Source organism: Lotus japonicus, chromosome 1 (genome assembly GCF_012489685.1).
Source record: "Lotus japonicus ecotype B-129 chromosome 1, LjGifu_v1.2".
NCBI classification, from domain to species: domain Eukaryota; kingdom Viridiplantae; phylum Streptophyta; class Magnoliopsida; order Fabales; family Fabaceae; genus Lotus; species Lotus japonicus.
This window is the reverse complement of record NC_080041.1, coordinates 20683316-20708032: the sequence shown is the minus strand read 5'-3', so window position 1 is coordinate 20708032 and position 24717 is coordinate 20683316. Positions and strand designations below refer to the sequence as shown.

Below are 24717 nucleotides of genomic sequence, written 5' to 3'. Positions count from 1 at the left end.
TGGGGTTTTAAAACCCAAAAAGTGGGCAAAACACGTACAGGAGCGCTCGAGGGGAGCGCTCAGGCGCTCAAACTAGTTCCAGAGGCAGTGCCTCTACCACTAATTGGCGCCTTGGCGCTCATGAATTGGCGCCTAGGCGCTCAGCCCAGCTTTTTCACAAAATTTTTTACTTTTTTTTTTGAAATTAAACACCTAAAATACTACAAAATAAAAAAATAAAGAAGAGCAAAATAAAAAGAATGGGTTGTCTCCCATTTAGCCCTAGGTTATAGTCCTAGGTGGACTCTCCTTCCGATGGTGTTAGGAAGGAAATTCCTTTCCATTGATTAACTTACCACAAGTGCAAGGAAGAAACCTTGCACAAAACCTCTGGAGTAAATCCTCCCATGAGGCAATGTCCTCTTGCTCATCAAACCAAGCTCTAGCCTCCCTCGTCAAAGAATGAGGGAAGAGTTTAATCTTCACTTCATCACTTGAAACACCCTCAATCTTAGCAAGGGTGCTAGCTTGGGTAAACTTCAGCATATGAGCATGTAAGTTCTCGTACTTGGAACCCCCATACTTGTTACCACTAACAAGCTTGATGAGAGCCGGATGTAACTCATCAATTTGGGCATTAACTTTGGGGGTCTCTTCTGAAACCTTTGGCCTGCTTCTAATCACATCACAGACAAAGTCATTGTCATGGTTAGTCTCAATCATAGGATTAAAAACAGAAAACCGTACCTTTTCCTTACCAACACGGAGAATGAGGTGACCCTTGTCAACATCAATCTTAGCTCTACCAGTAGCTAAAAAAGGTCGACCAAGGATGAGAGGAATCTTCTCATCCTCCTCCATATCAAGCTCAACAAAGTCCACGGGGAACACATACTTGTCCACCCGCACCATTACATCCTCCACAATCCCATATGGAGTCTTAAGGGATCGGTCCGCCATTTGCAAGGAGCGCAAGGTTGGGGTAACCTCTCCTAGGTTCAGCCTCTCAAACATGGTAAGCGGCATCAAATTGATACTCGCTCCAAGGTCGCACAAGGCTTCCACATCCGCCATGCCTTCAATTTCTACCGGAATATTGAAACTTCCGGGGTCCCTTCTTTTCTTCGGCATCTTCCGCTGCAAAATGACACTACATTCCTCCGTCATCAACACCGTCTCATCTACTCCCTTCAACCTTCTTCTCTTATGCAAAACATCCTTCATAAACTTAGCATACATAGGCATTTGTTCCAAAGCATCGGCAAAAGAAATACTAATGTGGAGTTTTTTGAAAACATCAACAAATTTTGAAAACTTTTTATCTAAGCTCCTCTTAGCCAATGCTTTAGGGAACGGAACCTTGCTAGTTTCAGGAGTAAGATCAACTTCCTCTCTCACCTTAATAGGCACAACTACTTCTCCTCCCACTATCTCCTCTCTCTTTTCTCCCTCTGTTTTTTTCTTCAATTCATTCATCACTCTCCCACTTCTAGTGGCTACAACAGAGGCATTTTCTTGCTTAGGATTGGGGATAGTGTCGGAAGGAAATTTACCTTGAGGTCTCTCGGCTATTTGCTTGGCTAGCTGGCCAAATTGATTCTCAAGATTCTTGATAGCCGCCTCTTGATTCTTGTAATTATTCTCTGTCCGGTTGATGAAAGTTTCCACCAACTCTTCTAAGCTTTTCTTTGAACCACCTTCTCCTCGCTCTTGAGGTTGTCTTGAGCTTTGGCCTTGGAATCCTTGGCTAGGAAATTGTCTTTGAAAACCATTTCCTTGCCCACTACTACCTTGCCTCCAAGAAAAATCAGGGTGATTCCTCCATCCTGGATTGTAAGTATTTGAAAATGGGTCATTCCGAGCTTGACCCATAGCCTTCACTTCCTCCTCCGGTCTAGTCTCTGTGCATTCTTCGCTGTCATGTGGCCCTCCACAAGTCACACACTCCACCTTGGCAACTCGACCACCAATCTTGGTAGTCTTCATTTGATTTTGAATCTCATTCATTTGCTTGGAGAGTTGCTTGTTGGAGGCCATATGTTGATCATAAGCTTCAACCTCAAGGACTCCTCTTCGGGCTTGGCGATCATTACTAGAGTTCATGGCTCTTATAGCCATTTTTTCAATCAATTCGTACCCCACATGTGGAAGTAAGGCATCGAACTCACCGCTTGAAGCCGCATCCAAACCAAACCTCGAAGAATATTGGAGACCATCATAGAACTTTGCCACTTGTTCAGCTTGAGTAAGGTTATGTTGAGGACACCTCCTCAAGAGCTTCTTGAACCTCTCCCAAGCTTCATAGAGATTCTCATCGGTGGATTGAGTAAAAGTCATGATGTCATTCTTGAGCTTCCTCAAGAATGCTCTTGGAACAAACCTCGTGGTGAACTTCTCAGCCAAGTCTTCCCAAGATGTAATGCTACCTTGGGGCTGTGAATTCAACCACTCCTCAGCAGTATCCCTCAATGAAAAAGGGAATAAACTCAAGCGGATGGTGTCCGCTGAAACATTCTGAACTCTGTAGGTGTTGCAATTGCGGATAAACCGCTCCATGTGTGCATGAGGATCTTCAAGAGCACCTCCACCATACTGATTTTGGCTCACCAAATTAATGAATGCCGGCCTCAACTCAAAATTTCCCGTGCCATCGGGGGAAACTATGCTGCCCGGATAATCGTAGCTCATGGCAGCCGAGGTGAGGTCTCTAACAGAACGATTGGCGTTCTCCAATTCTTGCTCTTGAAGTCTTTGAGCAATAGCCTCATTCACTCTTTCTTCAATGTGGGCTTGCATCTCCTCCACCGTCATATGGGCAGCCATGGCGGCTATCTCAGTAGCTCTTTGTTGAGCTTGTCGACGATGGAGGGTGCGTTCTGGCTCCGGATCAAACAGCAGTGGATCCGAACCAAGTCTACTGTGCATAAACTGAAATCACAAAGACAGAGAAAAGGTTAGTAACACCTATTCAATGCAATGCTTAGTAAAACAAACAAACAAACTCTTTAACTTAAACCGAAAACCACAAACAATCCCCGACAACGGCGCCAAAAACTTGTTGGTCAATTTGCAAGTGTACGAATACCTCCGGGTTTTAAAATATCGAGCCACAGGGATTGTGAGTGAGATTTGTTGATTTAAGTCTTAAGTTTGCAAGTTCTTTAAGCAGTAAAATTCAGAAATTGGTTTTGGTTGTATGTGACAGAAGTTTTGCAAAAGAGCAATGATGCAAATGTTGGAAATAACAAAGAATGGTAAATTGCCTTGGGTTGTTGATCATCTAATCCACTTTAGTCCACCTCTCCTATGCATGTGAAACCTTGATTTAACTCTTGTTGTTATAGCCTATGTACTTACTAGTTGATTCCTCACAAAAGTAATTCTCTCAAATTGAAAGTTAAGCCCAATTCCTTGTGTACTTAAACATTCATAAGAGGTATGATAGCATGTGTATTCAGGCCAACAAAATCCTACCCTCACTCTATGCCTAGAAGGAAGTATAGAAGGATCTACTTCAATTCATGTCCCTAAATCATAACAAACTTCCATTTGATTATAATCTAGTCTATAGCAAAGGTGCACCAAAGCTAAACATGCAATAAAGAATTGAAATACAAGATTGAATCAAGAACTCATGCATAGAGATAGGATTTAACAAACTAAAATTTCATAGAATCTCTTAACCCAAAGCAAAAAGAAACTAGCCACTCATGGCTAGAGAATTCATGCAGAAAATGTAATGAAAACCTGACCCTTGGCCCCAAAGTTCTCCTCAACTCTCAAACTTGATCAAAAATGAGTAAAAATGTCTAACTCCCCAAAGAAATTGGCCTAAGCCTTATTTATAGGAAAAATAAACGAGACTGGGCGCTCAAGCGCCAATTCAGAGCGCCTGAGCGCCAATTGCATGTGAAAAACATGCCTCTGGACCCTAATTGGCGCCTAGGCGCCAATTCCCAGCGCCTGGGCGCCAATTCCCTGGCTTCCATCATTTTGTACTAGCGCCTAGGCGCCAATTCCCAGCGCCTAGGCGCTCAAGCTCGCTGGAACAGCCTTTTCAGCTTCTGTAACTCCTCTTTAATTCCTCTTTTAAGTCTTCCTTCAATTCCAAGCTTCTTGGCTTTCTTTCTTCTTCAGTTTTTGATCTACATACTTAACCACAAAGACAAGGAAAAATCTAGAAGCTCAAAGAGCTCATTAGCACAAGAGGTCCTTCATAAAACAAAAGAAAATCATGCAAGTCCTAAACTTAACTTAAAATGCCAGAAAACTCCCTATAAAACTACAAAATTACCAAAACAAAACAAAGACTCAAGAAAAGATAAAAAAAAATGCATGAGAATGCATGAGACACTACATGAGACTCAACAAAAAGACTCAAAACAAACAAAGAAATGACCCTAAAAACACTACTAAAATAGGGTCATCAATTCGCCAGTAGTTTTCTGTGGGCGACTCAGTGGGGGGTCTTTTTCCCCGCCAACAACCTTGGGAGAAGCAGGAGTTGGCAAGTCAGAGGCAGAAGTTGAGAGATGAACGACAGTTGGCGAGGACTGGGCTGTCCGTGACACCGGGGGGCAAGAGGGGCCCTCAACTTGGGCAATGCTCGCCTCGCCCTGGTGAATAGGTTTAGAAGGGACATTCGCACCAACCGGGCCGGAAGTTCCAGAGGCAGCGCCCTCCTCGCCAGGGACGGTTGAAGAAACGAGAGGTGATTTCAGCTCGTCCAGTTTTTTCTTCTTGGAAGCACCGTCGTCCGACGGCGAGCTTTGTCTTTTCTCCCCGGTATGAGCAGAGGGAGGGGTTTTAACGCCTCCGGAGAGGAAAGGCTTCAGCAGTTCGTCGGAATGGAAATTTATTTTTCCTGAAAAGAAAAAGAGAAAGCAGCCGTTAGAGATAAAGGACATATAAAAAGAAGGGTGCGACAAAGGAATAAGAAAAAAGACCTAGTCGGGGAAGCAATTTGGATCCTGGGGGCACATCAAGCAGTTCAATACAACTAAAAAGTGGAAGTCGTGACAAGACCTCAACGACGAATTTTTCTCTGGGGGAAAAATATATTTTTGGGAGGCTGGATAAGGATCTGAGGGACAATGTCCTGTAAAGAGGGAAAAGGGCTTTCTGTTGGTAAATCCGCAAGTGTACGAATCCACCAAGTTTTAAATATCGAACCACAAGTATTGTGAGTGACTAAATTCAGTTTAAGCTTTGAGTTTGAAGGTTGGTTTTATTGAATAAGAGATATATTGAAGTAGTAATAAGGAAAAAGGGAAATAAAAAGACAATTCAGAAAATAACATGCTTTGGGTTCTTGTTCAACTAGTCAATTTATGCACATGTTCTCATGGATCTCTCCTTGATGATATAGCCTAGTTACTCACTTATTGATTCCTCACATAAGCAATTCTCCGATACTAAAAGCTAAGCCCAATTCCTTGTGTACTTAGTCATTTATATGAGGTTTTAGATCATGCAAATTCAGGCCATCAAACCCTAACCCTTCCTCTATTCCTAGTAGCAAGCATAGAAGGGGTAATCCCAAATCGGTTCCGTAATCTATAACAAGCTTCCGTTCTGATTATAGAATAGCATAAAGCAAGCATGCATACAAGCTTAGATTGAAATTCAGAAAATGGGATTCAAGGGAAGAAGAAGAACATGTGGGAAAGAACTTAATATTATAACTTAAACATGAAAAGTCTTACATGAAAACCAAAGCATAAGAAGAAAGATTAGAAGCTCTCTCTCACTCTCCTAGATGATCCTCTACCTCTGAATTTTACAAAGTATGAAAAGATATCAAAGATTACAAAAGAAAATGACTAGAATATTATTTATAGGCAAGAATCACGAGTTTGGGCTGTTCCCGGCGCTCAGGCGCCAATTCAGAGCGCCTGAGCATCAATTCCATGTTGAAAATGAGCTTCTGAAGGTAATTGGCGCCTAGGCGCCAATTCAGAGCGCCTAGGCGCCAATGGAGCACGCCTAGGCGCTCTAAACTCGCTGGAAAGTCCCTTGATCTTCATTTTAACTCCTTTTTACTCCTCTTTAAGCTTCCATTCAATTCTCCAAGCCTCTAGACCTTCCTCTTCAGCTGATTCAACCTGAAACCTTGATGAACAAACTTGAAAAATATCTTGAAACTTAAAGGTCAGTTTTGTACAAAGGCTCCAAAACAAGTGAAAATTGCCCAAGACTCCTAAACTCTAATAAAATGCAACTAACGCCCTTATAAAACCACAAAATTACTAAACTAATGTAAATGCACAAATAAAAGTAAAAATGCATGAAACACTACATGAGACACAAGAAAAAGACTCAAAACCTACAAAGAAATGATCCTAAAAACGGTACTAAATCCGGGTCATCACTTTCCCGTCCTTCTGTGTAAATGACGAAGGGTAAGCAGGGTGGACGATGACCCTGAAGTACCGGCGAGCCAAGTAAGATTCCGGGCCCACTTGATAGGGGGAAAATCGTTCTCGTCCTGGTCGGGGCACCAGAGTGACCCAGCCGCGAGATCCTTGGGTTTGAGATTCTACTTCAAAAAAGAAGGAAAAAAGGGCAGCAGAGGGCGCTACGTCAACGCTATGGAAAAGAATCTCAAAACACCGCAGATAGGCCCAGGAGCGGGGATGGAGTTGACAAGGAGAAATCTTCATATTGCGCAACATTTGAGTAAGAAAGGGGGAGAAAGGAAGTTTAATGCTCAGATCAAGAAACAGGTATTCGTAAGCGAAGAAAAAAAGGGAATATTTAGGGTCATTAAGCCAACGATGCTGCCAGGGGCGGTCTTGTCCCCGACATCCAGTGGTTCGGAGAAGGCCCTCTAATAACGAAGAATGGCAGAGCCCACCGACTTTACGAGCAAGGTCAGAAATGGATTTTCTAGTTGACAGTTCTGATGGTTGATCAAGAACTCCTTGATCAGGGGCTTCTGAAATGGGGGAGGGCAAAGTGGCAAAGGTCGTCAAGCGATGGGCTTTGATCTCCTCCACAGAAGACAAGGCCCCTGTTGAAGACATCAAAGAAAGTAAAGAGAGAAATGGGATAAGGAAAGGATGAAGACTAACCAGGAAGGGAACCGTGAGAAGAAGAGCAAGAGCCGGAGTAGGGATTCGTGAGATCAGCAAAGGAGACCGGAGCGAGAGTCGGGGGCAAATATGGGAGCAGTTAATAGAAGATGATGAATGATGTGAGGGAAAAGAGCTCAGGTGTTGGGTGTGATAAAGATTAGGAAATCGTGCCTCATTATGGTAAATCATCATGGTAAAGGTGGGCCCTCACACAAAAGTGTGACGTGGGTTCCAGAGAGTAGGGGAAGCGCATTAAGTGGAAAGTCGTGACGGTTGAAGCTGGTTGGTTCAAATTTAAAATTGACAAGATGTTGACATAATTCGAAAAAACATTTTAAAGGTGGCGTTTGAGATTCTGTGGATCTACTAATCCAAACATTGTTTCAAGGCGCGACGTGTGGAAATGATGCAACATGTGACAAAACATCGCGATTCGGGGCATGTGCATGGCTATGCCGAGTCAGGCAGACCAAAAGACGTCGCCACAAGCCTGCTTATGGACTTGGGTCGTCCAGAAGGAGAGGACGCGGTTGGAGATCCAAAGTGTTGATTACAAAGGCTTATTTATTAGGCCATGTTGGCCATTGTTTTTCACTTCTAGATTTTAAGTTTTTAAGTTTTAGTCAGTATCCTTAGGGATCTCGCCTTATTTCTTACTTAAAGACACACTTAGCTCTCATGCTTTGAGCTCGGTGTCTTGTGGACTGGGCGAGACCCCAGAGTCCCTCGCCCAGCAAACCTGACCTTAAGCGGGGAACGCGCCATGACATTGGGCCGCCCTTCTCGAGGCCCAACCGGCCCATTTATGCAGGATAAAGGCGCCAAAGCCCAACTCCACCTCTATAAATATGAGGGAAATACCAATTGTAAGGGACTCTTAGCTCATTTGAATAATAATAGCATTGAAATTCAGTTATACTTTCTCTCTCTAAGCGGTTAGAGATTCTCTCTCTAAGCATTCTCATCAACTTCCTCACACTTTGGGTACTACCTTCCCTCTCTATGTTCTAGCACGGAACAATTAATTAAGAACTTACATTATCAATAATAATATCCAATTTTCTCTTTTATTTAATAATAAACATACTCAGCAATAAGTTAAATACTTTAAAATATTTATAACTTTTAACTAAAATGATCAATAATTTCATCATCAAGATTTTATCTAGGTCACTAGTGTCAATGTCTCATATTCAGATTATCTTTCATAATTTTATTTTATTTTTGTTGAATAACGTTTTATTTTGTTCAAGATTAAAATAATATGTATCACTTCTAACTGAAAAATCAATAGTCTCATTCACTAATTTTAGGTCAAGGGAGGAAGTTTCAGTGGTTCATATTTTAATTATTTTGCAGCATTTATTTAAAGACTAAAGTAATAATTTTTTTCACTTTTAATTGAAATAATCTGTAATATCTTTAATTAATATTTTTGCCATGGACAGTTGATCAATGTTACATGTTTATATTATTTTTTAATATTTTATTGTTGTGTAAAAGTAATATAATTTTTATTAATTTTTATTGAAATAACCAATTATTAATATTATTAGTTAATTTTTTGTCAGTCAAAGTAGTTTCTTAATTTCATATTTTTGATTTTTTTAAGAATAGTATTATATTTATCGATTTTGACTCTAATAACAAATAGATTCATTCATTAATAGTTCATCATGGAAAGTAGTTTTAATGTTTCATATTTCATTTTTTGTATTTTTGTTTTGTTTAAGACTAATATAATATCTATCACATTTGACTAAAATAATCAATAGTATCCATTATTAATATCTTGTTATGGAAACTAGTTTCAATATTTAATATTTAAATTTTTTTTTAGTACTCCCTCCGTTCCAAAATGTAAGTTGTTTTAGAATTTATACCATATTCCAAAATATAAGTTGTTTTGCAAAACCAATGCACTTTTTCTCTCTTTCTTCCTTATATACCCTCATTTAATATTATATCTCTTAAATACCACCTTCAATTTTCACCAATCACAACTCTCACTATCCACTTAATCAATAATAACATTTCTCTCTCCTTAATATAACACAACTTTAAATAGAGGTATTTTAATCAAAAAAATTATCAATTAATGAGCTCTTAAACAATGTGCACAACCTAAAACAACCTACATTTTGGAACGGAGGGAATATATTTCAAGGCTAATATATTGATAATGTAAATAACGATTGAATACAATTAAAAAATTTAATTTCTTAAATAAACAAATCATTTTGACTGTAATAAATACAAATAGCTATTGAAATTCAAACCAACAGGGAAACTTGTATTCTAAGATGTGGAATATAATAACTCGGTTGAAGCATGGGACAAACTATTCGGGTTATATAAATCCTTGAATTTACTTTGAGTATCTCAACAAAGACAAAACACATAAGGGTATTGACATTGCAGGAACAGAAGATGGCTAAGATTTCCTTCACTCAAATTTTCTTTATCAGGCTTCTATTCACAGGTATACTAACAATTTTTATATGTTCACACTAACTTTCATTTTCATCTTGTTTTCACATGTTTTCTCTACCAAAATTTCTCTTATTTTTCTATCGCATCACAGATCAAGTTATCACTCATCTTTCAATTGTCTCTTACGTTCATATCTTCAATCTTTCTTTGAGGATGGAGGTCAAATGTGCCTTGAAAGAAAATTTTATCGTATGATTTTTCTTGAAAATACAATGTATTAGTACTTGATGTTCTTTACTCGTTCCAAATTTTTGGATGTTCTTAAATTGATATGATGGGCCCTTATCAAATTCAAACAATGGAGATGGTTCGGAATAGATTATTTCAAGGGCTGTATTTCATGTCAAATTTAAAAGAATCCAATAATTATTGACTTAAAGATTGGATTATGGATATTTCAACTCAACACTTGAACTTGCATTCGATAAACCGAAAAATCTTCTTTATTAAAAACTCTTGATTTTTCACATTTTATATTCACAATAGTATTTGTATTGGTATTTCTCTTTCTCATTTCATTTGATACTGTCACACTACCTAAATAATTGGTAAAATTTTTCTTATATATATTTATTTTTCAACTTGGTTAGTATATTGTGTGTGGACTGGGCGAGCCCCTAGAGGGGCAACGCCCAGGGTTCACACCGCCCCGTGGCGGGTCCCCAAGCCAATAGGGTTGGGCCTCGTTCAGCCTGGCCCACACGGCCCATTAAGGACACTAGCATATGGGGGCCCAACACTACCTCTATAAATAGGTAGCAGATACCAATTGTAGGGGGGCTTGGCTCATTTTATGAATACACACATGAAATTCAATTATTCTCTTGCTAGATTTCTCTCTTGAGTGCAATCACTTCTCTCTCTAGGGGTTACACCCTTTCTCAATGTTCTTACCCGGAACATTTGGCGCCGTCTCTGGGGATCGATAAACTTTTGATTCCCGGATCACGTGGATTGATTGCACCACTGATTTTGCTTGAGATTTTTGTTGTTTTTCGTGGATTTCGTGGGACGGATTTTGATGACGGAAATGGATCTTGGATGATCTTTTTGGGCTCTGGATTGGAAAAGGAATACAATGCACCTTGACCTTCAAGAATCCGTGTCGCCACAGGTCTCCCGGCAGCATCTTCTTCCACAAGGTTCGCCAACGATGGCGGCGGAAGTTCGGGAATAAAAGCATCGAAGACAAGCCACGCATTCTGAGGCGGAACCGCCTGTGCTACTGGGAGGAGGGGATTTGCGGTTTAGAATGGACGGATCTGTTGATTATTGCGGCATCACAGGCGGATCGTGGCGGAAGCTTGATCGCTGTTGTCAATCGACGGAGCAGGAGCTAATTCGAGACTGAGAAAGGAATCGATGAAACTCAGTGGCTATAGTGGACGGGAGAATGACGGATCAAGAAAGCTGATCAGGTTTCGAAACGGGAGAAAAAGCAGCGATAAAAGGAGGAGTTTCAGATCGGTGGCAATGCGGAGGGGAAGGAACAGGGTGCGTTCACGAGAGAATGACAGATCGATATTCAGCGTGTAGAAGGGTGTTAGTTCTTCAAGGCGCATCCAGCGATGGCAGATCGGAGCAACACGGTTCAGACCGACAATGAAGAGCGTCAACAGAGGTGAAGCTTCAGATCGAGGAAGCATGTAGGCAAGGGAGAGCAGATCGGTAATGACGAAGAAAAGAACGAAGGCGAGGAATCTGTCCAGAGCACAATACATGAGGAGCAGAGCCAATCCCGAGACGTTTTTTGATGAGGCGTTGGAATTCTGGCGGGCACGTTTTTGCTTTAGCGGTTGAAGTTCGGCGAGCAAGTGTCGGCTGCGTTGAAGTTAGGCGGTGAGCAAATTCTTGCGAACACGTTTGCTTTGGCGAGCACGTTTGCTTTGGCGAGCACGTGTTGGCTTTGGCGAGCACGTTTTGAAGCTAGGCGGCGAGCAAGTGTTGTTGGCGATGGAGTTCGGCGGCGAGAGAATGTCGCTGGCGTTGGAATCTGGCAAGCACGTTTTACTCCGGCGGCGGAATTCTGACCGGCACGTTTTGTTTTGGCCATGGAAGTTTGGCGAGTAAAGCGTTGCTATGGTTAAGATCGCTGGAAAACAAATTTTCCTCCATCTTTCATTTGATTCCTTTCTCAGTTGTTGTATTTCCTAATTTTCTTATTTTGAAGTTGATATTATAAGTTATATTGTCTTCATTAGTTTTGATTCAGACAGAGAGGAGCAAATCGGATCAAAGAGAAGGAGTGGGTGAGTTGAGACACACCAACTGCTCGATGAAATGTCACAGAGGAACATTGTCCTTTCCAACACCATGAGGGATGACCTTTTCCCTGCTGCTGGTGATAGCACGTCCAGTGTCGGCGTTGCGGCAAGTGACTGCCGAGCAAAATGGCAGATTACTGATTTTGGTTGAGTAAACTGAGGCAATGGAGGCTAGTTGAACTGAACAATAGTGGTGTTCGAACAAGGCTCAGAAGCTGGAGTTGGAATGATACGCCGGAATTTCACATGTTCAATAAGGTTTTCTTTAGCACCATGGATGATTGTTATGATTATGAAGTTGCTGCAGGAGCTGAGTTAATTTATTCTATTATCAACCTTCTGATTCTGAGTGCAATATTCATCTACGGTCAGATTTAATTTGACATTTCTAGAGAATGATATTAATGATATCTGTTGATTACATTAGAGTATAAAGTTCTCTCATTTCACCAAAATGCCCTTTACACTTTCTGTTATACAAGTATGAAATTCAGGAAAGGCATGTGCACATGGTCAATTTGCTAGGAGAAGGAGTAACAGTGCAGAGGATGATAACAACATGAGATGCAGCACATTGGATTATGGTTTAGCTTGGAAGACTCTTCCATAAGCGGTTTGTTATTGGGTGGGACAAGCTCCTGATGGCGCGATTTAGTTACAAAGTGAAACAAGTTTCACGATGAACTAAATTAGCCCCGGAAAAGCCCACGTAACAACCGGATTCATTGGCGATGTGTGGGGTACAAATTGCCCATTCTACTGAGCACCGCTTTGGTAATCCAACTGGCCATTGGAACCCAAAGCACTTTGAGTCCCGAAATGGGACGATCACACCAAGGGTGGCGACCTACCGCTAGGGTGGTGACCACATGCCAAAGGGTGGCGACCAAACGCTATGGGTGGCGACCTGTAAGACTCAGTTTCTAGACACACAAAAGTCGCCAAAAGGGTGGCGACCTGACGCTAAGGGTGGCGACCTACCGCAAGAGGGTTGCGACCTACCGCAAGAGGATGGCGACCTACCGCTAAAGGGTTGCGACCTACCGCCAAAAATGAGGGTAGCGACCTACCTTAAAATGGTGGCAACCTACCGCAAGAGGGTCGCGACCTACCGCAAGAGGGTCGCGACCTACCGCCAAAAATGAGGGTAGCGACCTACCGCAAAATGGTGGCGGCCTTACGCTGAGAGTGGCGAGCAAGCCAAACTAATTTCTTATAAGGCACAAAATTCTTTGACAAAATTGGTTTTAACTTAGATTTATAAGAGCACATCTTTGGTGGTTGATTTTTCTTTGATGATTAGGAAACAGGCTAAAGCAAGAGGGTGATGGCGATGCGGCGAGTGAGAACACTCCTACTCCTCATGACTTGGACGGAGTCTGGTGGACTTGTGGACTCTGGCGAGAGAAGAAGCATGCGTGCTGGGCGGACCTTGTGGACTCTGGCGAGAGAAGGAGCATGCGTGCTGGGCGGACCTTCTCCTAAGACGATGCGGCGGCGACTTCGGCTTGAAGGCACATTATGCTCTCATGCTTCGAGCTCGGTGTCTCGTGGACTGGTTGAGTCCTTTCACCATATTAAGGGACTCGCCCCGGAAGCAACTTGATCCATGAAGATGCTACGAGGGGCGAATGCGGGAGAGATTGGCGGGAGACCATGTCATCGGGCGAGCCGGCTTCTATTCAGCGAGTCACGTCATATGTGGCGGGCCACCACGACTCCTTAATCTTGTAGGCGTTTGTACACCATCTTTCTAGGTCCCGCGTCAATGGGTGATTCATGTATTTGTGTATTTCCTTGCGCCTATTAGTGGTTTGTGTTTCATTCGCGCCATGTCGGCGACCTACACGCTTTATATATTCTTTGTTGATCCCGCCAAGTAGCGTGGTTAGGTGATCTTCTAGGCGGGGAAGCTATTGCAGCTAGAAGCTTGGGAATAGTTCCTGCGCGTTGGTCGGAACCGCCAGCCGAGGAACGCCGTACCAAGTGGAAAGTGGCAACGGGCGACCTGCTAGGGGAATCACAAGGGGACAGAGATTGACGGTCACATTTTGAAGACACACTTCGCTCTCCTGCTTCGAGCTTGTGGACTTACGGACCAAGGGCGCTCGCCCTTCATCTTTTCACGACACGTTGGCGACTTGGATTTTTTGCATACACGATGGATAAGCATTAGGCAGTTATAGTTTTCTTAAAGACACACTTAGCTCTCATGCTTCGAGCTCGGTGTCTTGTGGACTTGTGGACTGGGCGAGCCCCTAGAGGGGCAACGCCCAGGGTTCACACCGCCCCGTGGCGGGTCCCCAAGCCAGTAGGGTTGGGCCTCGTTCAGCCTGGCCCACACGGCCCATTAAGGACACTAGCATATGGGGGCCCAACACTACCTCTATAAATAGGTAGCAGATACCAATTGTAGGGGGGCTTGGCTCATTTTATGAATACACACATGAAATTCAATTATTCTCTTGCTAGATTTCTCTCTTGAGTGCAATCACTTCTCTCTCTAGGGGTTACACCCTTTCTCAATGTTCTTACCCGGAACAGTGTGTTTAAAACTATTAGAAAATACATAATTATAAATGTTGAAATATTTAAACGGGACTCACGCCTAACATAAATTTTTAGATATAATTTGATGATTGTGATTAATAAAAAAATGCATAAATCGATAATGAATTAGCAACGGTGAGAAAATTATAATTATGAATAAAGTATAAAAACGTACGGAGAACAATAAAAAAAACATAAAAATATATAGTTTTTTGTATTTTCTGTTGAGCACTTCCTATCATATGCGTTTTGTAAAATATTCCAACTATGACTTGCATTTTCTAAAGTTATTTTGCATTTTCTCAGTTGTAGCAGGGACAATTGAGCCACAACTTACAAGATGTGTGAAAAAGTTGAATCCTAGTGGCTGCAACCTTGCGCTATGTCAACAAGAATGTTATCCATATCCTCGGGGTGTTGGACAATGCATTCACGATGCAAATTTTATTTATCAATGCAAATGTGTGTATGATTGTTGATTGTGCTGCCAAGACCTAAAATATTCATGTACCTCATCATGTCTTCACTTGAAAATGAATATATCAATTATTTATAATTTCATTTAAAAGTTATCGATCCCACCATTTAGTCTCCCTCTCTCACCACTTTGATCTCTTACTAAATAGAAGTGGTATTGCACTTTCTCGCCAAACTCCTCTTTAGTGTTTCTATCATTCCAAACCATTCGGTAATAAACAGAGTGTTAGTACACTATCTTGGAACCCCCAAAAAGAAATAATGGTTTTTCGACGATGATGGACATATTTTCCTATTGAAAAAAAATGATAATCAATCTTTTACCATCAATTTTTTAAATATTAATAAATATCATCATTTTTTATTATTTGAAAATTATTATGAACTATAAAGTAAGGGGGTATTTTGGTCTTATTAGAATTTGGGAAACCTATAATAAGTTTTTGATACAAAAATTATTTTTGAAATCACAAAATGAATTTATGTCTACATACTTTAGAAAAATGCAGTACAAAACGTATCTCTTTGGATATACTTTTAAGTTAACGTAATAAGTTATAAACTTGTGTATTAGCACACCAAAAACTATATGTTTTTTTTCTTAGAGAGTTTGTTTTTATAACTCAAAAAATCTAGGCTTAATTCCAGTTTGTCCCCTGATGTTTCACAAATGTGCGGTGTGCATCCCTTTTGTTTAAAATGTGCGGTCGAACCTCCTCAAGTTTCTAAAACGGTCGATTGGAGCTCTTCCGTCTATCTCGGTCAGTTGACCAAACGGAAATGTTGACGTGTCACTTATTTAATTCATAAAATATTGGCTACTATTTGGTGACGGAAATAATTTGTCCCAAAACCCTTCAGCCAAAACCCTTCTTCCTCACACATTTCAGAATCATCACGTTTTTCTCCTTCAAACACGTTGCAACAAGCCACCACCTTAGACTGTGATTCTCCCTATATCATCTGGTCACGCAAATGAAGAGGAAGAAGAAGATATTAATATCGATGTGTGAAGCTCACATCGCTTTGAGTATCAAGCATCAAGCTTGAGGAGGTCGACCCATGAAGCTTACGCCCCTCTAATCCTCAAGTTCGAGAAGGTCGCCAAAACCCTTCTCCATGAACCCTTCTTTCACGTGATCTGCTTTGATCTGTAACCTTCTCCATGAACCTTGAGCGGAGAAGAAGCAAAGACCCAGATCGAAGAAGAAGCAAAAACCCAGATGAGAGGTCCATCTAGCCAGATCGGAGAAGAAGCATACACCCAAGAAAAGGTAGATGGGCGGAGGACGGAGCGATCAAACAAAGACCTGGACGACGATCTACGAAATGGGATCTCAGAACTGGTTGAGAAAGGAGATGAGGGAGCACGAGAGAAGACATAGGAACCACATCCAACCCACATGCCTCTGCGACCACCACCGCGAGCCCCAACCTCCATGAGCGTGCCATCACCAATCCTAGCACTGTCGTCGCGCCGTTTCCGTGAGCCCTTGCCCCTCCACTGTCTTGCGATTTCCCTTTCTCTAAAAAACCCCAATGCCTCTCTTTCTCTCCGATTCATTCTCCCTCTCATATTCCCTCTATGTGTGTGGTTTGTTGTGTTGACTGTTGACGGAATTAGAAAAATGCAATTCACAAATTCAAAGAGGAGGAAGATGAATTTTCTGGAAGAAATTTTGGTGTGGTGGGAAATGTGTGAGGAAGAAGAAAAAGGTATTAGCTGAAGGGTTTCGTGACGGATTATTTCCGTCACCAATTAGTGGCCTATATTTTATGTATTAAATAAGTGACACGTCAGCATTTCCGTTTGATCAACTGACATCAATGGACGGAAAGGCTTCAATCATCCGTTTTAGAAACATGAGGGAGTTTGACCGCACATTTTAATCACAGGGGATGCAAACCGCACATTTGTGAAACATCAGGGGCTAAGACTGGAATTAAGCCAAAAATGTAATTACATAAAATTATAGTTTTTTTTTGTGTGTGTATTGAATTGATCTCACAATTTAGACCCAAGTAGTGATTTGGCTAAAGGTCTCCCCATGAGTGCGGCTTATAGGAATCAAACTTTTGACCGAGGGGTTCAAACTCGATTTAGTTGTTATAATAACTTCATCAACTATATATGACTGGGCTAAGAAATCAAATGAGATAAATCAAGGTGTATAAAATCTATACAGACCTAACTAGTAACTAAATTATTTTATTGAAATGTAAACTGATAGATAATCTACTTCATCTTGCATCTCGGGCCGCATTGTGTATCAGCACATTTCCTTCATTATAATATAATTAATCACATAGAAACAACAAGTCACAACCGTCTATAATCCTTTTGATCGTCTGATGTTAGAAGAAGCTGAGAATTGTTATTGTGTCATGAATGTAAGATGTTTTCTTCCATAAGAATTAAACAATGATATATCTTCATCAGAAGTGACCATTGGATTTTTAATAAAATGTAGAATTAGGAGTAACTTTAACGAACTACTCTTGGAGTAACTTAACTTGGTCCCCCCTCATCACTTTTAATTATTTTGCGGATTCAATAATTAATTAAGAACTTACATTATCAATAATAATAATATTCAATTTTCTATTTTTATTTAATAATAAACATACTCAGAAATAAGTTAAATGCTTTAAAATATTTATAACTTTTAACTAAAATGTTTAATAATTTCATCATCAAGATTTTGTCTAGGACACTAGTTTCAATGTCTCATATTAAGATTATCTTTCATAATTTTATTTTATTTTTGTTGAATAGCGTTTTATTTTGTTCAAGATTAAAATAATATGTATCACTGCTAACTGAAAAATCAATAGTGTCATTCACTAATTTTAGGTCAAGGGAGGAAGTTTCAGTGGTTCATATTTTAATTATTTTTTAGCATTTATTTAAAGACTAAAATAATATTTTTTTCACTTTTAATTGAAATAATCTGTAATATCCTTAATTAATATTTTTGCAATGGACAGTTGATCAATGTTACATGTTTATATTATTTTTTAATTTTTAATTTTTGTTTAAAAGTAATATAATTTTTATTAATTTTTTTTGAAATAACCAATTATTAATATTATTAGTTAATTTTTTTTCAGTCAAAGTAGTATCTTAATTTCATATTTTGATTTTTTTAAGAATAGTATTATATTTATCGATTTTGACTCTAATAACAAATATATTCATTCATTAATATTTCATCATGGAAAGTAGTTTTAATGTTTCATGTTTCATTTTTTGTATTTTTGTTTTGTTTAGGACTAATATAATATCTATCACATTTGACTTAAATAATCAATAGTATCCATTATTAATATCTTGTTATGGAAACTAGTTTCAATATTTAATATTTAAATTATTTTTTAGTATATTTTAAGACTAATATATTGATAATGTAAATAACGATTGAATAAAATTAAAAATTTTAATTTCTTAAATAAACAAATCATTTTGACTGTAATAAATACAAATAGCTATTGAAATTCAAACCAACAAGGAAACTTGTATTCTAAGAGGTGGAATATAATAACTCGGTTGAAGCATGGGACCAACTATTCGGGTTATATAAATCCTTGAATTTACTTTGAGTATCTCAACAAAGACAAAACACATAAGGGTATTGACATTGCAGCAACAGAAGATGGCTAAGATTTCCTTCACTCAAATTTTCTTTATTGGGCTTCTATTCACAGGTATACTAACAATTTTTATATGTTCACACTAACTTTCATTTTCATCTTGTTTTCACATGTTTTCTCTACCAAAATTTCTCTTATTTTTCTATCGCATCACAGATCAAGTTATCACTCATCTTTCAATTGTCTCTTACGTTCATATCTTCAATCTTTCTTTGAGGATAGAGGTCAAATGTGCCTTGAAAGAAAAATTTCTCGTATGATTTTTCTTGAAAATACAATTTATTAGTACTTGATGTTCTTTACTCGTTCCAAATTTTTGGATGTTCTTAAATTGATATGATGAGCCCTTATCAAATTCAAACAATGGAATGGTTCGAAATAATTTATTTCATGGGTTGTATTTCATGTCAAATTTAAAAGAATCCAATAATTATTTTCTTAAAGATTGGATTAGGGATATTTCAACTCAACACTTGAACTTGCATTCGATAAACCGAAAAATCTTCTCTTATTAAAAACTCTTGATTTTTCAAATTTTATATTCACAATAGTATTTATATTGGTATTTCTCTTTCTCATTTCATTTGATACTGTCACACTACCTAAATAATTGGTAAAAGTTTTCTTATATATATTTATTTTTCAACTTTGTTAGTATATTGTGTGTTTAAAACTATTAGAAAATACATAATTATAAATGTTGAAATATTTAAACGGGACTCACGCCTAACATAAATTTTTAGATTTAAATTGATGATTGTGAATAATAAAAAAATGCATAAATCGATAATGAATTAGCAACGGTGAGAAAATTATAATTATGATGAATAAAGTATAAAAACGTACGGATAACAATAAAAAAAACATAAAAATATATAGTTTTTTGTATTTTCTGTTGAGCACTTCCTATCATATGCGTTTTGTAAAATATTCCAGCTATCACTTGTATTTTCTAAAGTTATTTTGCATTTTCTCAGTTGTAGCAGGGACAATTGAACCACAACTTACAAGATGTGTGAAAACGTTGAATCCTAGTGGCTGCAACCTTGCGCTATGTCAAAAACAATGTTATCCATATCCTCAGGGTGTTGGACAGTGCATTCACGATGCAAATTTTAATTATCAATGCAAATGTGTGTATGATTGTTGATTGTGCTGCCAAGACCTAAAATATTCATGTACCTCATCATGTCTTCACTTGAAAATGAATATATCAATTATTTATAATTTCATTTAAAAGTTATCGATCCCACCATATAGTCTCCCTCTCTCACCACTTTGATCTCTTACTAAATAGAAATGGTATTGCACTCTCTCGCCAAACTCCTCTTTAGTGTTTCTATCATTCCAAACCATTCGGTAATAAACAGAGTGTTAGTACACTATCTTGGAACCACCAAAACGAAATAATGGTTTTTCGACGATGATGGACATATTTTCCTGATGAAAAAAAATGATAATCAATCTTTTACCATCAAATTTTTAAATATTAATAAATATTTATATTTCTTATTGTGTATGATAAACATTGTCATCATTTTTTATTATTTGAAAATTATTATGAACTATAAAGTAAGGGGGTATTTTGGTCTTATTAGAATTTGGGAAACCTATAATAAGTTTTTGATACAAAAATTATTTTTGAAATCACAAAATGAATTTATGTCTACATACTTTAGAAAAATGCAGTACAAAACGTATCTCTTTGGATATACTCTTAAGTTAACGTAATAAGTTATAAACTTGCGTATTAGCACACCAAAAACTATATGTTTTTTTTCTTAGAGAGTTTGTTTTTATAACTCAAAAAATGTAGGCTTAATTCCAGTTTGTCCCCTGATGTTTCACAAATGTGCGGTGTGCATCCCTTTTGTTTAAAATGTGCGGTCGAACTCCCTCAAGTTTCTAAAACGGTAAATTGGAGCTCTTCCGTCCATCTCGGTCAGTTGACCAAACGGAAATGTTGACGTGTCACTTATTTAATTCATAAAATATTGGCTACTATTTGGTGACGGAAATAATTCGTCCCAAAACCCTTCAGCCAAAACCCTTCTTCCTCACTCATTTCAGAATCATCACGTTTTTCTCCTTCAAACACGTTGCAACAAGCCACCACCTTAGAATGTGATTCTCCCTATATCATCTGGTCACGCAAATGAAGAGGAAGAAGAAGAAATTAATGTCGATGTGTGAAGCTCACATCTCTTTGAGTATCAAGCATCAAGCTTGAGGAGGTCGACCCATGAAGCTTACGCCCCTCTAATCCTGAAGCTCGAGAAGGTCGCCCAAACCCTTCTCCATGAATGTAAGACCCTAGACTTACCTATGTAATGCTTAAGTGATAGATTGAATTAAATGAGATTTTTGGCTAAGTTTGAGTCTTGACAGATTACGCCTGTTAACTAGTGTGAATTTTTAGAGGGTCTTAAAGACCTCATTTGGGAAACCTTCCTTCATGAGAGTTGTAGCCCTTTAAGTGTAGAAAATTCTCGAAGTAAAATCAGGTCATTCTGACCTCTGTAGCTCGAGATATTCGAATTTTACTGAGCAAGGGTCGGGCTGTAATGTGCCAGCGGATTAAGTGTTGTATCTGAAGATGATTGCTAGATATCTAGGGGTTGTCGCTTACCAAAGATTGAGGTTGGAATGGACGCTCCAAGTGGGACACGCCTGACCACATCAAGACTTTGTGTCAGACTTGGTAAAATAAATAATATTTGGTATTATTTCATTTTGTGAATGGTTTGTGATTTATGTGTGTGATGTGATTTGGTGTGCCGAAGGCTCATTGTTGAGTCATAGAGGCGAGGAAGAACACTGACCGAGTCAATGTCTTCCTTACGTTTTTGTGGTGTTTTGTGTGACTGTGTTACACTCTCGATTTTGTTTTTCATTACTTAGCAAAGATGGTGGATGGAACCATCGGCTAAGAAAGGATGGCAGATGGAGCCAGTGAACGGAGTGTGTCGATCAAGATGGTGGATGGAACCATTAAGGTCGATGAGATGGTGGATGGAACCATCGGTGAAGCAGAAATGGTGGATGGAACCATTGGTCAGACCGAGATGGTGGATTGAACCATCAGGATAGACGGGATTGGTGGATGGAACCAACGATCGTATATGGTGGATGGAACCATAGATCGGACAAACCAGATGGTGGATGGAACCGTCGAATGGACTAGGTGGTGGATGGAACTACTGAATGAGTGAATTGGTGGATGGAACCTTTGAGCTCAGTGTCCGAAAAGATTATTTTCCCGTGTCTGAGTTGTTGATGTTGCATCTGGATCACCTGGACGGGACGCCGACCAGCGTGTACGAGCATGAGCATAACACCTGTTTGACTTTAACTTTTGTTGTTTTATGTGACTGCAGTGAGGCAGTTCGGGTCGTGTTCTAACGGAAGAGTTCCGTGAGGTTCTACGACGGGTGTCTAGGTTATAGACAGTGAAATGAGAGTGACTTGAACATCCTTACCAAATATTTTTCCTGATTGCCATCTTTTGGATATTGAGCCTGATCAACTTGATATTGGAAAATGGTGATCGGAATGATAGTTGGTGTTGGACTATGAAAGGAACGTTAAGGAGAGACGGATTCCCTTTGTGAGAATGATGTGGAACTAGACCATTAGAGATGTCACGTGAAGACCAGAAAGATGAGACTAAGAACAATAACCTATGCGTCGAGACGACTGGGAAATTTGTAGGGAATATCAGAGTGCGCAATGGAAGGGTGGTATGTCTTCCCATAGTAGTTTCGAGGACGAAACTATTTTTAAGGAGGGTGGATTGTGTAAGACCCTAGACTTACCTATGTAATGCTTAAGTGATAGATTGAATTAAATGAGACTTTTGGCTAAGTTTGAGTCTTGACAGATTACGCCTGTCAACTTGTGTGAATTTTTATAGGGTCTTAAAGACCTCATTTGGGAAACCTTCCTTCATGAGAGTTGTATCCCTTTAAGTGTAGAAAATTCTCGAAGTAAAATCAGGTCATTCCGACCTCTGTAGCTCGAGATATTCGAATTTTACTGAGCAAGGGTCGGGCTGTAATGTGCCAGCGGATTAAGTGTTGTATCTGAAGATGATTGCTAGATATCTAGGGGTTGTCGCTTACCAAAGATTGAGGTTGGAATGGACGCTCCAAGTGGGACACGCCTGACCACATCGAGACTTTGTGTCAGACTTGGTAAAATAAATAATATTTGGTATTATTTCATTTTGTGAATGGTTTGTGATTTATGTGTGTGATGTGATTTGGTGTGCCGAAGGCTCATTGTTGAGTCATAAAGGCGAGGAAGAACACTGACCGAGTCAATGTCTTCCTTACGTTTTTGTGGTGTTTTGTGTGACTGTGTTACACTCTCGATTTTGTTTTTCATTACTTAGCAAAGATGGTGGATGGAACCATCGGCTAAGAAAGGATGGCAGATGGAGCCAGTGAACGGAGTGTGTCGATCAAGACGGTGGATGGAACCATTAAGGTCGATGAGATGGTGGATGGAACCATCGGTGAAGCAGAAATGGTGGATGGAACATTGGTCAGACCGAGATGGTGGATTGAACCATCAGGATAGACGGGATTGGTGGATGGAACCAACGATCGTATATGGTGGATGGAACCATAGATCGGACAAACCAGATGGTGGATGGAACCGTCGAATGGACTAGGTGGTGGATGGAACTACTGAATGAGTGAATTGGTGGATGGAACCTTTGAGCTCAGTGTCCGAAAAGATTATTTTCCAGTGTCTGAGTTGTTGATGTTGCATCTGGATCACCTGGACGGGACGCCGACCAGCGTGTACCAGCATGAGCATAACACCTGTTTGACTTTAACTTTTGTTGTTTTATGTGACTGCAGTGAGGCAGTTCGGGTCGTGTTCTAACGGAAGAGTTCCGTGAGGTTCTACGACGGGTGTCTAGGTTATAGACAGTGAAATGAGAGTGACTTGAACATCCTTACCAAATATTTTTCCTGATTGCCATCTTTTGGATATTGAGCCTGATCAACTTGATATTGGAAAATGGTGATCGGAATGATAGTTGGTGTTGGACTATGAAAGGAACGTTAAGGAGAGACGGATTCCCTTTGTGAGAATGATGTGGAACTAGACCATTAGAGATGTCACGTGAAGACCAGAAAGATGAGACTAAGGACAATAACCTATGCGTCGAGACGACTGGGAAATTTGTAGGGAATATCAGAGTGCGCAATGGAAGGGTGGTATGTCTTCCCATAGTAGTTTCGAGGACGAAACTATTTTTAAGGAGGGTGGATTGTGTAAGACCCTAGACTTACCTATGTAATGCTTAAGTGATAGATTGAATTAAATGAGACTTTTGGCTAAGTTTGAGTCTTGACAGATTACGTCTGTCAACTTGTGTGAATTTTTAGAGGGTCTTAAAGACCTCATTTGGGAAACCTTCCTTCATGATAGTTGTAGCCCTTTATGTGTAGAAAATTCTCGAAGTGAAATCAGGTCATTCCGACCTCTGTAGCTCGAGATATTCGAATTTTACTGAGCAAGGGTCGGGCTGTAATGTGCCAGCGGATTAAGTGTTTTTTTTTGTTTTTTATTCCGAGTTTAATTGGGTTTTAATTATAAAGAGTGGGGCCTATCTGTAATTTGGACCTGGTTAAGTGGTGATTACTAATGGGTCAAGGGTGGTTGCAGGCTTAAGTGAAAAGAAGAAAAAGAAAATGAAACCCTAGCCCACATGTGTGTGAGGCCGCGGGTTGCATGGGAAATAAGGGGGAAAACCCTTATTTTCCCCTCATTCTGAACAAGAACAGAAACCATACAGCTCCACGTGAAAATCTGAGAGAGAGCAAGAGAGAGACGCCGCCGATCAAGCCGCCACCACCGCCAGTGACGCACGCGCGAGAGGGAGAACCTTGCGAGAGAGAGAGAGAGAGAGCTGCGAGGGAGAGTGAAGGGACGTGGACAGAAGCGTTCTTGGACCTTTTCTTCACCAAAACCTTTTCCTTTTCACCAAGTTAGCCAAGGTAAGGGCTGGTCCTAGGAGTTGGGTAGCATGTCTAGGCCATATTGCCATGCTTTGACATGATTTTATGTATGAACTTGATTGATGTGCTTGAGGTTTTGAATATGCGATGTGTGCTGGACTTTTTCCATGTCATATTGGGTTACACTGTGAACATGTTACTATATTTGATGCTGGTAGATGACTTAGAACCCTTAGAATAGAATGGCTAAAA

The 24717-nt window shown here is 39.7% G+C and overlaps 1 non-coding gene across 1 annotated transcript; it reads left to right on the top strand.

The window, feature by feature from the left end:
* Nucleotides 1-2227: 2227 nt before the first annotated feature.
* Nucleotides 2228-2334, top strand: LOC130734781 (small nucleolar RNA R71). Its single transcript, XR_009018125.1, has one exon. It is a non-coding gene; the product is annotated as a small nucleolar RNA R71 (small nucleolar RNA).
* The last annotated feature ends 22383 nt before the right edge of the window (nt 2335-24717 follow it).